The sequence below is a fragment of the Elephas maximus genome, chromosome 25 (genome assembly GCF_024166365.1).
Source record: "Elephas maximus indicus isolate mEleMax1 chromosome 25, mEleMax1 primary haplotype, whole genome shotgun sequence".
Classification (NCBI taxonomy): domain Eukaryota; kingdom Metazoa; phylum Chordata; class Mammalia; order Proboscidea; family Elephantidae; genus Elephas; species Elephas maximus.
In genome coordinates, this window is record NC_064843.1 from 27,812,584 (window position 1) to 27,827,832 (window position 15,249).

The 15,249-nt window shown below is 44.8% G+C and overlaps 1 protein-coding gene across 6 annotated transcripts in view; it reads left to right on the forward strand.

Moving 5' to 3' along the window:
* The first annotated feature begins 12,598 nt into the window (after positions 1-12,598).
* Positions 12,599-15,249, forward strand: part of CHD6 (chromodomain helicase DNA binding protein 6) — a 230,676-nt gene continuing 228,025 nt past the window's right edge. For 2 of the 6 annotated variants that reach the window (XM_049869937.1, XM_049869933.1), the window contains exon 1: positions 13,064-14,978. The gene's annotated coding sequence lies outside the window, so the exon portion shown is untranslated. Of the gene's footprint in view, positions 12,698-13,063; positions 14,979-15,249 lie in introns of those variants that run through there. The other 4 variants (XM_049869932.1, XM_049869935.1, XM_049869938.1 and 1 more) reach the window with 4 other exon arrangements.

A 15,249-nucleotide genomic window follows, 5' to 3' on the forward strand; every position in this document is an offset into this window, starting at 1 on the left:
TGTACCAAAACTCTTCCAAATGCTACATCTCATTTGATCGTTAAAACAACCTAAGAAATTGCCCATGTGTGTCAGAGTAGAACTGTGCTCAATGTTTTCGGTGGCTGATTTTTTGAAAATAGATTGACAGGCCTTTCTTTGAAGGTGCCTCTGGGTGGAATCCAACCTCCAACCTTTCAGTTAGCAGCCAAGTGCATTAACTTCTTGCCTAGATATGACTGAGAAATTGCCTAGATAGGACGCATCCCCATTTTATTGATAAAATGACTATAGCTAGAAAGTCAATGTCTGGAGATAGCAGATAGATTTCACACTGCAAGCCATTTCTAGTTGATTGACAATGTCTTCCTGGAGCACTGAATTGAGAAGGATTCTGGTGCTAAATCTAGTGTTAGTGAGAAAGAATGTGTGACAAATTTGCTTGAATTTCTCTACGGATGTGGGAGGGAAGAGAATGTCACATGTTTCCCATCACTTTTCTAGTGTTCTTCATTCAACCAGCATTCGCCAAGCAGCCATTCCATGCAAGGGACTCGTTAAGTGCCGAGAATGTTGAAAAAAATAAGATACAATTCATTTCAAAGAGCAGAGACCAGTTATTTCCCTCATGCCACTCTGACCCCCCTAACTAATCTTGCTCTTTTTTCATTAGAACTACATAGGTGAGATGGACACCCCCCACCTCAATTTCAGGAGTCTCTCGTTGATTAATAATAATATGACAAAGGAAAAACAGAGAAATCCATGGCAAGGAAACATCAAAGACAAGGCCAGTTATGCAGAAGTGAGGATAACATGAACCACAAGCAACCACAAATACAAAGGTTCCTCCCACCTCAAAGACTTGATCATTTCACATAATTATGAATTACCACAAATTCATGAAGGGAGCACCAAGGGCACGTTGAAGATACTTTATTCCATCCCTGTTCTCAATTGTTTCTAGAATGATGTCTAACTCCATGATTGGTACTGTAACAAGTGTCATGGGCTCTGGAGTTACACAGCACAGATCTAGCCCCAGCTGCATTCTCTAACCCTGTAGATCTCAAATCTTAGCATGCATCTAATCACCAGCAGGGTTTGTTAAAATACAGACTGCTAGCTCCATCTCCAGACTTTCTGTTCAGCTGGTCTGGGTTGGAGCCCAAGAATTTGTATTTCTACCAAGTTTCCAGATGCTGCTGCTGGTCCATGGACCACACTTTGAGAACCATTGCTCTCAACTAAGTCAGTCAAGCTAAGCTGTTCGTCTTTTTTTTTTTTTTTTTAATTAGGATAAGGCATTTTTATTCTGCAAATTTTCCCCCTTATGCTTTTTCTTTTTAAATTAAGGTAAGTATATAGGTAACAAAACATTTGCCTTTTCAACAATCTTCATGTGCACAGTTCAGTGACATTAAACATGTTCATCAAGTTGTTCAACCATCGCCATACCCAGATTTTTCAGAAGCCCAGTGCCCCCTTATGCTTTTGTGTTTGTGTGTTGTTTTTTTTTTTGTTGTTGTTGTTGGTTTTTACTTTTCTTCTGTAAAATCTCAGCCTTGTTTTTGCTTGTGATACCTGGAGCAGGAGCCCAAGGGAATTTAGGATACTAGACTAAACTGCTATGGGTATGGTAGTTACTGTCCCACTTCAGCATCTGGGCCTATGGCTGATGGACAGAAATGCTGACAGGTATAGACACTGCTGGCTTCCTTCCAGTGATATGTGTCTCAGTTTTACTATCTGTAAAAGGAGGGAAATGGTAATATCTCCTTGTGAGAATTAAACATGTAAAACACTGAGAACAGTGGCTGGTGTATAGTAACTACTTGATAAATAATAGCTATTATGGACTTTTAATGTAAAAATCCACGTTTTATTAACATGGTGACATTCCTCCCTCCAACTTCATTCCCTTCTAGCATATATTCCAATATGAAGCAAAAGAAGTGGTAGGAGCTTGACTTCCTGGCATCCAGAGTTACCTACAGTTAATAGAAAGCATAAAAATCGTTCACAACAAATGGAATTGGATGGAGAAATGCCACTTACTGCCAATAGTCTGGTTCAGATTGCTCATGATTGATCTGAGTTTTCTGTTACTAACAGGTCGCGAGACATGTAGTCAACATATTTGTTGAACGTGACTGAAATAAGTATGAAGCAATTAAAAATATATGGATATAGATCAAACGCTGAGAGAATATTTAAAATTTGGAGCAAACTGATATAATAACCAAGCGTGTGTTACATATACAATAAGTAAGTTAATGGTGGATATTACCAAATCACCCAAGGAAATACTGAGTGTATTAGTTATTTATTGCTGCATAACCAATTACTACAAAGCCTGATGGCTTAAAAATAACAATAAACATTTATTATCTCACGTAGTTTCTGTAGGTCAGGGATTTGGGAGTGGCTTACCTGAGTGGCTAAAGGGTCTCTCATGAGGCTGCGGTTAAAATGTTGGCTGGGGATGCATTCTCATCTGAAGGCTTGACTGGGGCTAGAGGATCCTTCAAGATGGCCTGGTCACATGGCTATTGGCAAGAGATCTCATGTCCTTGCCACATGGACCTCTCCATAGAGCTACCTGAATGTCCTCATGACATGGAAACTGGCTTTTCCCACTGCAAGTGATTCAAGAGAGCAAGGCAGAAGCTCAGTGTCATTTAGGACAAAGCCTTGGAAGTCACACTGTCATTTCCACAATAATAGCCCTATTCAAAGTGGAAGGCAATAGCTCCAGGGTGTGAATCCCAGGAAGTGGAGATCATTGGAGGCTATCTTGGAGGATGGCTACCATGTTTTCCCTCAGCAAAAACATGGAAACTAATCAATTAATTTTAAAAATTGCAATGTTTTATTCCTAGAGTGTAAAACAGCATTGCTTCTTTTATTGGCAATTTGCAGATGGTAGCCTCTCTAAATTGGCCAGTATTGCTGACAGCAGAATTGTACACATAAGGGAAAGGATTCCACAGCAACTCTAGACTTGGAAAAAAGCCTCAGCTTAGGCAAGTTTTTATAGCTAAAACTGTCTAACTGTCACTGCAGGAAAGTACACTGCTGAACGAGAATTTATGGAGCTGTTTCAGGGTAGGGTGACCAGTGTTTAAAAAAAAATTCTGCTCAAGAACATTTGAAGTGTGACTTCCTATAAATTATAGTTACCGAAGGGGAACGACAGTCATTTACACATATAAACTTAAATTAAAAAAAAAATCAAAATAGTAGTAATGCTATACATGGGTGAGAGCAAGAGCTCTGCAGCATTCTAAGAGTTAAATCAGTCAGATGAATATATGAGGGATGAAGGTCATATATCAGCAGAAGACACTCTAAAAGACAGAAGGACCCCCAGGCCAAAAGCAAGAAGAACAGAGATTGACTTCATCCGAATCAATGGAATTAATATGTTTCAAAAAGAGCAGGTCAGCAGAAGGGGAAGGTCTACACAGAACACGGGAAAATGGGGGTTGGAGAGAAGGATTCGGTAATAATGTATTAATCAACAATTTGTTGCACAGTTACTGTGTGCCAAGCACTTTTCCTGAATCAGCTCATTTAATCCACACAACAACCCTATTATCAGAATCCAGAAACTGTAACTTAAGTCACGTTCCTAAGAACACAAGTAGAAGAGCTGGAATTTGTACTCATTTGTTAGCCTCCAAAGTTGTTGGTATGCTTGAGTTGGTTGTTGAAGCCACTGTGTATCCAGTTCTGTCCTGCAGAAGGGTGCTTTTGGTTAGAGGGCCCCCTGTGGCAGGTCCATCCCTATAGTGGAGATAAAGGCATTGGGCTGTTGTAGCTCTATAGTCCACCTCCCATCTGTCAGTTTGTCATACTGTAGTGGCTTGCATGTTGCTATGATGCTGGAAGCTATGCTATCGGTATTTTAAATACCAGCAGGGTCAGCCATGGTAGACACGTTCCAGCGGAGCTTCCAAACTAAGACAGACCAAGCAGAAAGGTATGGCATTCTACTTCCAAAAATCAGCCAGTGAAAACCCTCTGGATCACAAAGGAATATTTTCTGATATAGTGCTGGAAGATGAGCCTCCTAGGTTGAAAGGCACTCCAAATACACAGAGGCTGTGACAATGGACTCAAGCATACCAATGATCATGAAGATGGCACAGGATCAGGCAACATTTTGTTTTGCTGTCCATGAGGTTGCCATGAGTTGGAGCCAACTTGATGACAACTAACAACAGCAGGAGCAGCAGCAGCAGCAGCTCTACAATACTGGCTGTTAGTATCATTCCAACATTGCCCCTTAGGCCAGCTCCAGGTTCCAGAAGTCACCTTCCATTTCCAGTCATGACTCCTCTTCCCAGAGAGAGAACATGGTCAGCATCTGCCCAGATAGGCTGCTAGGCAGGTACAATCCTCAAGGGAATTAGGAGTATATATATATATATATATATATATATATATATATATATATATATATATATATATATATATATATTTAAAATGTTCAGTCAGAAGATATTTCAAACATACAGAAAATAATGTAAGAAAGTACTCCAAATTAACCTTTGTTGACATTTGTTCATGCTTGCTTCAGAGCTTTCTCACTTTCTGTCCTCTCTCTCCTTAAAGAAATAAAGTATTAAAGGTACATATGAATACCCTCACAACCAGGGCTTTGAACTCTTCCTGTTGGAACCCCTGCTGAAAATTTGCATTTCTAGCAAGTTCCCTGGTGAGAACTTGCATTTTCACCCCAGATATACTGAATCAGAACCTACATTTTAACAAGATGCCCAGGTGATTCTTATGTATAACTTTCCGGGAACTTGTTAGAAATGCAAGTTCTCAGCAGGAGTCCAAACCGGACCCAAATGGTTCGAAGCCCTGCTCAAAGCCTATCCCTTATTCCTCCATCCTTCCCAGAGATCCACACCACCCTGAAATCGATGTGTATTCATCCCTGTATTCTTGTGATAAAGGTTCCCTTGTGGCACAATGGTTAAGCACTTGGCTGTTAACCAAATCGCGGGTGATTCCAACCCATCAGCTGCTCCACAGGAGAAAAGACCTGGCGATCTGCTTCCATAAAGGTGGTTGTTGCTGTGTGCCCTGGAGTTGATTCCGACTCCTAGCGACCCTATATGACACTGTAGAATGGCCCTATAGGGTTTTCTGGTTTAATCTTTAAGGGAGCAGACCGCCAGGTCTTTTCTCCCGCAGAGCGGCTGCTGGGTTTGAACCACTCACCTTCCGGTTTGCAGCTGAGCAGTTAGCGATTTCGCCACCAGAGCTTCTTCGCATAAAGACCCCATCCTAGGAAACCGTGTAGGGCAGTTTCAGATCTGTCCCGTAGGGCTGCCCTGAGTCGGAATCCACTCCAGGGCACACCACCACCACCACAATTCTCATCACAAGGGGGCACTGGTAGTTCAGGGGTAGAGTTCCCCACTTCCACGCAGGAGACCTGGGTTTGACTCCCAGCCAATGCATCTCAAGGGCAGCTACCACCTGTCTATCAGTGGAAGCTTGTGTGTTGCTAGGATGCTGAACAGGTTCAGCAGAGCTTCCAGACTAAGGTGGACTAGAAGGAAAGGCCTGGTGACCTACTTCTGAAAATCAGTCAATGAAAATCACAGTGCTGATCCACAACTAATCTTGTGGACGATGCATGACTGGGTAGCGTTTTGTTTTGTCGTGCCGGAAGTCACCATGAGTCCAGGCCAACTCTACAGCATCTAACAACAACAATACTCTCATGATCATTTAATAATCTGCCTTTTTTTACTTCTTTGCGTTATTATTATTAAATAATATTTTATTGTGTTTTTGGTGAAGGTTTACACAGTAGTTTAAATTTCCATTCGACAATTTCTACATGAGGTGTTCAGTGACATTGGTTACATTCTTCACAACGTGTGAACATTCTCATTATTTTGGTTCTGGCTGTTCCGTCTTGCCATTCTGTCTTACATACTTACTCCCTGGGAGTTTGGTTTAAGACTTCTCACTTTCAACAAAGTTAAGCTTCTCCACCTGCCAAGGGTCTGCTCCTGTGAAGTTCACTTGAAGTACACATCAACCTTCCCAAGGGTTTGGCGTCAGCCTCACGGAGGTCACTCTTGGAGCCTGTTAACTCGTGCCAGTGTCGCTGCTATTGCTACATGCATTTTTTGATTTCTTCTTTGGCAGTTACCTCCACACACCGTGGGGACACTGCTGGGAATCTCCTCAGAGGCAAATCACAGGCATGAGTTTTGAGCAATAAGGGTGAATAGAGCTGATATTGCCCACTCTTCTCATTCTACAGATGAAATCTGAAAGTTTACTTTTACAAACTGCCACAAACCCCTCTGTACCAGCTCTGGGGAATAAGGTTTATGATCGATCTTGCAGGAGAATTCCATTTTTGATGATAAGTGAGATGTGATTCTAAAGGGGTATAGTTGGTTTTCTTCTATGGCTTCTATCAGTCCTTGTCTACTCAGGAAAACAAAGACCTCTGAGAGGTTAGAACACGTCTGGGATTTTATCTGAGGGCAAACAGGCCAGGGACCACACACCTGTAAACTGGCTTGGAACTGTTTGCAAGGATGGCATTATTGGAGTAAGTGTATAGCTCATGAAATACTTCTTTGAAGGACAAAACTCATCAGAATGACAAAGTTCTGGCGTTCCAAAGATCTCAGTTCAAAGATAGGCAGCTTTCCTTACCTTCCAGCGTAAGCACTCACAGCATGGTGCCCCACTCCTTTATAGTATTTATCACTGCTATATGTCTGCATGATTATTTGACTAATGCCTATCTTTTCCACTAGACTGCAAGCTTCATGAGGGCCAGGTCTGTGTCAGGCTTTATCCACATTTGTATTTCTGGCACCTACTACAGTGCTTGTCAGTAACAGGCATTCAACAAATGTCCTTTCAATTAATGAATTCAATTTTAAACATCAATCTCCTTAGGTGTCTACCCAAGAGAAATGAAAACATGTGTTCACACAAAGACTTACAAGTGGGTATTCACAGTGCCATTATTCATAATAGCCCCAAGGTGGAAACAATTCAAATGTCCATCGACTGGTGAATAGATAAACAAAAGGTGGTGTACCCACACAATGGAATATGATTCAACAATAAAAAGGAATGAACAAATGATACATTCGACAACATAGATGAACTGGAAAAATATTATGTTAAGTCAGACACAAAAGACTACATATTGCATAATTCTGTTTAAATGGAATTTCTAGAAACGACAAAGTTATAAAGAAGAAAGCAGATCAATGCTTGTCTGGACCGGGGGTGGAGGTGGGGAGTGACGGTGGAGACTGACTGCAAATGGGAACAAGGGAACTTTTTGGGGTGATAGAAATATTCTAAAACTGGATTACGGTAATGGTTGCACAACTGTAGAAGTTTACTAAAAAATCAAACTGTGTACTTACAATGGTGAATTGTACGGTATGTAAATTATATTTCAATAAAGCTATTAGACTTGTTTAGAAATCAATCTCCTTAGTATTTTGGAAACCTGGTGACATAGTGGTTAAGAGCTACAGCTGCTAACCAAAAGGTCAGCAGTTCGGATCCACCAGTCACTCCTTGGAAACTCTATGCGGCATTTCTACTCGTCTTATAGGGAGGTTGCTGTGAGTCAGAATCCACTCGACGGCACGGGTTAATATTTTAACTTAGGCAACATGCTCTTTGGAAAATTACTTCTGTAGGACATTGTGTCAGAGACTGCTACTTGAGACTCCCAGCTCCTTAGTGACAGGACTCCAATTTTTAACTTGGCACATAGCCATGCAAAATAAAATATCATATTTCCCAGCCTCCTCTGCAGCATGTGGTAGCCATGTGACTAAGTTCTGGCCAGTGAGCTGTAAGAAGAAATGATGCAGAGTATTTCCAGGAAGTCTGCTTATGGGAAGCTGACTCAGCTCCATTTTTGTGGTTTTGCCTTTTCTTTTTCCTTCCAAGGACATGTAAGCAAGTGCTCAGTGACGTTGGGAATAAAAGCTAAGTATGGTGGAGGCAAAACATTGAAGGCTGGATGCCTAATGACACCACAGAGCTGCCGAACTACTCTTGGACTGCCTGCTCCCCAGATTTCCTTTACGCAAGATGAAAATAAACTTCAATCTTATTAAGCCCTTACTTTGTTTTCTTTTCTTTTTTTTTGTTTTCTGTTACATGTAGCCAAATCTAATCCTAAGTGATACTAATTTTAACAGGTATTATATGAAAAGAGAGTTCTACAGTCAAATAATATTGAGGACTACTACATTAAAGTTGAACAGATTAATTAATGCAGGTCCTCTCGGGGTTTTTAATATGCTGATGAGCAATGGGAACTTCCAAGAAGGGGTAGAGTTTGCATAACTTCCCAAACCAATCTGGCTTCCAATCTCTTTTTAGCAAAGTATATCTTCATGGAAAAATCATCAAACTGTACACTTACATGAATGATCTGGGGCAAAATACTTTGGGAAGTGTTGCTTTTTAAAAAATCTGTATTTAGCCTCTTTCTTTCTAATCCACCCTTCTCCTATGCTTCCAGAAAGATGTTTCTTAAACATAAACCTGGTGGTATCACAGCTCTGTTTAAAATCCTTGAATGAATCCTGTAGGATCGAGTTCAAGCTCCTTCAAGGCCTTTCGTGATTTGGCCGTTGGTGTCTCTCTAGCCTCACCCTAGCCATCTCCTTCTCACATTCACCGTTCCCCATCATGAACTATTTCCAATGCTGAGAACTGATCATATTCTCCCTGGCCTCTCTGCTTCTGCACATGCCATGTTCTCTGACTGGAACACTACTTGCCACCTTCCCTGGCATTCTACCTCTGGTCCTTTAAGACCAGGCTCAGTTCTCAGCTCATTTGACCCATTCACACTTTCAGCAATGCCTACAATGTGCCAGTCATTAAGCTAGTGCTTGTTGGTTTACAAAACCCAGTAAACATGATCCCTGCCCTGGAGGGATGTAGAACCAAATGAAGTTAGACAAGTACAGTATTAGTCAGGGTGTGCTAACAGCTGTAACAACCAACTTTCACATTTCAGTGACTTAATACATTAGCGGTTTATTTCTGCCCCTCAGAGCAGCCCAGTTCTCTTCTCCATGTAGTCAGTTGAGGACCCAGGCTCATTCCATTGGCATCTTCTAGGGCCTCTGAGTCCTCCACTGGATATTTTTTGCATCTAGTTGACAGATTAGGAAAGGAGGAGAGTGTGGAGGATCACATGGGAAGTTTTCGGGGATGCCCAGAAATGGGCTGTATCACTTTTGTCCAGATTCCATTGTCCAGAGCTCAGTTACACGGGCCTACATGATTAATAAGAAATGTAGTTTTGCTATGAGCCTGGCAAGGAAATTAAATGGGTTGGTGAACATGGAATTTTTTTTCCCATAGATATATAACCAAGAACAATAAAGCAGCTCACAGTCTAATGGAGGAGACAGACAAGTGAGGAGAGGCAGGGAGGCAAGACAGAAGTGGCTAGGTGGTACAACTCATGTTTGTGGAGTTACTATCTGAAAGTTCTAGAACTGTTAGAAGCCCTTCTGTGACCCCCCCCCCCCCCCAGAGCTCCTAAGGATTGCTCTTCTGGGGATTTTGTTAACATGAATATACTATATGATACAGAAAGTTGTGAATCTCTGATATCACCTCCAAGGCAGAACTTCGGAGCGGCTTGGTGTCAACCATCTCTTGTTCCAGCAGCTGCTGTGGTGCCTAGCTCTGCATGGGCTCCATCTGACTTCATGAAGCTGCATCCTGTCAGTGCCATGCCTCATGGCCCTGCTGTGTGCCTCTTGCCAGTTTCCTTGTTGACACTGAAGTCCTCTTAGCACCTATGCATGAACAGTGAGCAATACGGGTAAATATCCAATGGGAGATGAGCTGGTAGATATATTTCTTTCCATTTTCTCTCCCGTAGACTACACTGACACTCATTCTGTATGGCTTCCCAGAGGCTGATCTCTTCAGCATGAGCAATTGGTGGAGGCCAGATTAATAACCACCCTGCTGTTGGCTCTTCCTTCTTCCTTTCCTCACTCCTTTTCACTCCAGCCCTATAGAATCAGACTGTACATTCTGCGGAACCCAGACTAAGATACCCCTATGAATAACCTCATGGTTTCAGCTAAAAGCCACTTAGCTGTCTCTGTTTGGCTTACAGTGCCTATCCACAGGTCCCTAGACACAACTGAAGTGTTTTAAGGGTCAGATTCCACTAACCCCTTTCGGTTCTGCAGACATGGCTCTTTGAAGGTCAAGCCTGCTGCTTGTCCTCAGTACAGCCTCCAGACCCTTTCTTTGCTTGTACCTGTACCACTAATTTGTGAATTAATCATGTATTCTTATTGATTTCTTGTTTAGTGATGTAACATTTCTGTCTCTGGGTGTATTTAACTTACGTGCTACTGGCTTTTCTCAATGCTTAAGAACAGGGATTACTGACAAGTCTGTCTCCCCCACAGATCTCCCATCCCCCACACTTCCCAAAGCTTGGCAAATACATGCTGCTCCCTGTGTCTGGAGTCCCATCTCTCCCCCCACCTTGTTTATGTTATTTCATTTTTTTATTGTGCTAAGGGAGACCCACCTGACTCCTATGTAGGGCCCACCAAGTCTGTCGCTGATGTACCTCAACTCCCAGCCTCCTTCCAGACATTAGTGCATAGACCCGAGCCCCACTGGCACTGTTGTTGAGGGCTCCACCCCTTGGCTCCAGCCAGATCCTGGTGTTTGGGCTGTGAGAAGTTGTGGTGACTGTTCTGGCTGACTGGTCCCAGCTCAGGTTCTGCTCCAGCCCCTACAGTAGTTGGTTTAGGAGGGTGAGTTTGCTGTCCCTGTGGGACAGCAGCAGGGAGGACATGCAACTCTGTATACTCACCAGCACCTTGGTAGGACTGGAGATCCTCCATCCTATCCTCAACTAGACTCTAAACTCCCGAGGATGGGGATGCTGTCTGCCTTATTTAATGCTGTATCCTTTGGGTCTAGAACAATACGGGAGACCTAGTTGATGCTTCAAAGCTATTTATTTAAGGAAGGAAGAAAGAGGAGGAAGGAACATGAGGTATTTCGGCAATGTGCATAGGTGAGGCAGATGGGTGGCAGGGTCTATCTCTCTATCACCTGACTGGAGAAATCTCTGGTGTCTGCCAAGAAGTGAAGAGGTGGTACTCAGACGAGAGTTACAGATGCAGGCTGAGAACCATAGGAAAACAGGGGTTTCAAAGAAACTAAAAATATCCTCTCTCTGGGGGTGCAGGCTTATCTCTACTACACTATTATAGCTACCCCTGACAAAGTCAAACCATGTTCATCTTAAATGTACCTGGCAAACTGCTCTTTGAATCATCAGGACTCAGATCGTTCTTGGTTTAATTAAGGTAAAATGAGCTTCCAGAGTCAGAATCCAACCGGCTTTTGGTAGGTCCTGAGGAAACACCCATAATGGGGAAAGGCAGGGGGTAAGGGTGCTGGTGCCTGCTAAGGTGTGTAGGGTGCAGTAACGGGATGCCATACAGAGAATTTCAGTCAGGCAGGGCAAGTTTCTCACTCATCCCTGCCTTCCCAAATTGCTCCTCTCCATCTCTGGTTTAATTTCCTTCCTTCTTCCATCTATTTTCTTTATAGCATCATCACTCCCTGCCCCTTGCATTTATTTGTTATTGTTTTTCCTCTTATTCCAGGGCTTGTCCTATCGACGGCTGTCTTAGATAAATGTTTGGCACTTAGTAGGCACTCAAAAAACGATTTGTTAAGGAACAAATTAAGAATATAACAATAGCTGAATCTGCCGTATGTTGGGCTCTGTCCTTGAGGATACTACAAGGAGAGTGGCGAAGATAGGCCCGAAAATAAATACACCACAGCTCGACACTTGGTTTTATGGAGGCACATCCAAAGTGCTGCAGGATCTCCGGGGCTGGAAAACTCCCGGGTGTGCCGGGCCTTGGGAAGAAGCCCGCTGTGTGCCTGGAGTGCCAGGGAGCCAAGCGGAGCGGCCGGAGATACGCCTGGAGACAGAGGATGGAGCTCCTCTCCTTCGCCTGCCCTCTCAGCATCTTTTCCTGGCCTGCGGAAGCCTTGCCCCTCCGTGCATCTGTCTGCGGGATGCTGGCCTCAGCGGGACCTCTCTGTCCAGGGACCGCAACCGCGTCCTTTCCCACCCGGACCCTGGCTCCGGGTCTTCCAGATCGCTAGCCGTTACCTGCGAGACCTTCACCTGCGGGCTAACCCCCCGCCCCCGCCCGCGCGTGCTCCAGGTCTCCGCCTCCCGCTTTCAGCCTGCGGCTTGCACGACCCCGCCCCGGCCCCTCGGCCCGCGGGACCCCCGCCCCGCCCCCGTGGCCCCGCCGCTCAGTCCCGGGGGGCGGGGCCGCGCGCAGCAGCGTCTCCAAGGCGGGGGGCGCGGGGCAGGAGGCGGTGCGGTCCCGGCGCCGGCCAATCAGCGCCGCGATCACATCCATGCAAATACGAGCACAATGGAGCGAGCCCATCACTCGCCCCTGCAAGCAAGCTTGAAATGGGCTTCTGCGTGAGCGACAGCCGGGCTGACCTACAGCTCTGTGTTTTGGGCCGGCGAAGCCCAATGGCGTGGCAGGGAAGGCGGGCCCGAGCTGTGTTAGGGTGTCCTTGCAGGGTGTCTGAGCTAAACTTCACCAAATAATAGCTGTTTGTATTTTGGCTGCTGCAGGAGCCATTTTAGGTAAGTTCTTCTCTTAACTTTTTATTTTCCTCCCTGGCCTTGGCGGGCCGGCCTTGTCCGCAGGCCCTCGGCCCCGCCCGTCGGCCGGGCGGGGGTGCCCCTATGAATGGAGCCGGGATGAGGGACTGCGGCGGCGCCGAGGCCCGGCCCGGCCAGGGTCCGAGCGGAGCGGCCGACGGGCAGGCGAGCGGGAGGCCTGGCGGAGGGCAGGCGGCGGCCTGAGGAGATGGACCGGCCTTCGCCGCGCCCGGTTCCCGCTCGCGCTCGGGCCGCGCTCCGGCCGGGCGGCCGTCCTTGGGAGTGCGCCGCTGCGGGCCGCGCGCAGGGGCTGGGGTCCGGGCAGACCCGGGCCCCGGGGCTGGCGGGCGGGGGCGGGGCGAGCCGAGGAGGGACCCCCGGGCCCGGCCGGGCTGGGGCGGGGTGGCCGCTATTCCCGCCGCCGCCCCCGCGGAGAAGTTGCTCTGTTAGCGTCCTGCGTCTGTTGGCAGGGGTGGAGGAGGGTGGGCTGGGGCCAGGCTGCTGCTCCGGGAGGGGGCGGGGGGCCCGGCGCGTCCTCGCTCGCGCTCCCCTCCGCCCCCTTCTTACGCACTCGCGCTTGCTTGCCCCGAAAATTGGAACCCTGGAGGTGGCCTGCAACCCGCAGCCAAGTTTTGTGCCTTATTAGATTGCATGTTAGAGCTTCAAAAAAAAAAAAAAGGAATCTGTTTCCTTCACGGTATTTCTTTCTTTCGCTGTTGAGCAGTAACGAGTCCGTTCCTCCCAAATTTCCAGGGACATGCTTGTCAGATGTGCAGAGGGTTGGCAGCTACTTGGTTTTTAAAAAGACGTTATTAGGAAATCCCCTCACTAGTGAGATAATTGAAATTTGAGTTTGTTTGCAGCTTCAGTTTTATTTGATCGAATTAAAAATACATAAGCATGCACTTATATTTGTGTACATAAAATATTCCTAGTCCCAGTTATGACTAATGTGACTATGGTTTCGGTAGTGCGGGATCTAATAAGGCAGTATAATTCAATTTTGAGCTCGTAGGCCCGTGTTCTCCAAATTAGGGTTTATGGACCATTAGTAATCTGGCCAAGGTTTCTAGTGAATCCTTGGCATCTTCGGGCGTCTTTCTCTGTGTGTGTGTGTGTGTGTGTGTGTGTGTGTGTGTGTGTGTTTGCGCGCGCGCGCACACACACGCGCGCTCCCGCGCCTTATCCCCATCCACCCCTCGCCCCCCAATCAGCTGCTCATTTCTGGTATAATAGATCCATGAACAGAGAAAATAAACATTTTAAATATTTAGTTCTCACGGTATCTGGACTACTGCCGGAGATTTGGTTATTGATTCTCATGTGGTATATATGAATACCATCCCAAGAGGCCCCAGATTTCGACATACTTTATGGGGATATGCTTGTGGCCCTTGCAGAAATAATGACAGAGTCAACGCTGCTGTACTCCCAAGGCTAATAGTGAGCTGTCTGCCTTAGTGGGGATCTGTACCCGTAGATGCACATGGCATACTATGATGGTGAACCAAATTGGAAGATCAGATTAACAGCTTTAGGGGAATAGTTTTTGTGAACTTTGTGCTATCTGGCAACAGAAAGAAGGTTTGAGATCCATGTATGATAAAAAGATTAGACATGATATGTCAAGTAACATGGTTTATGCCAACCAGAGCAGGTGGTTTCATATAAGCAATGCATGACTGTAACCAAAGGCCTGGGAAAGTGTTGTGGTAAATTAATTAATTTTAGAGTTCTTTCTGTCCCAGGGCAGATTTCATAGATGAATTATGACTTCTCTTGTATCTAAACTGTATTCTTGATTAATGGGATATTAAAAATTAACCTTTACAGATCTTTTTCTTTTTCTTGCTAGCCTTAGAAACCTCCTGTATGGTAACCAGACTGCGATACTGTTCTTGGTATGATCTGGCTGTGGGCAAAATCAATCTATGTATTATGAACTTAGAGTTGTGTCTCAGTGTGGTATCATAGTCTCTTGGAGTCATGTCTTTTATACTGCAGTTATTTCTTTACTTCTCACTAGCTCTTCTGTGATAGCACCGCTATATACTTTTACCACAACTTTTTTTTTTTTTACCATAACTTCATGATATTCTGTATCTTCAATTATTTTTATGATTTGTTATTAGTATAGTCGGAGCTTCTCGGAACTCATCAGCACGTTACTTCAGGCAAACAACACAAGAAGTTGAGAGACACGAAGTGGGTGAGCCACAATTAAGACTGCTGCATTTTTGGAAGATCCTTTAGCTGTTTTTTTGTACGTATCGATTTACTTACAACTATTTCAAATACCAAAGAAAAATTGAAGCAGAGTAGTATCTCTTTAGAAACCAGATTTTATTTGAGATATTTGCCGTAATATTGCAGAAAATTTACCAGAAACAGTAGGCCCTTGGGCTGCTGTGCCTTGGAGATCTCTTCTTTGGTTTGTATAAGTTTCCAAGACATTTTTTGGTTTTCTTGGAAGTATGGCCTTGCCCTAAGCAGAGTTTTTGGTTATGTCTTCCTGTGTTAAACCATGAGGAAAA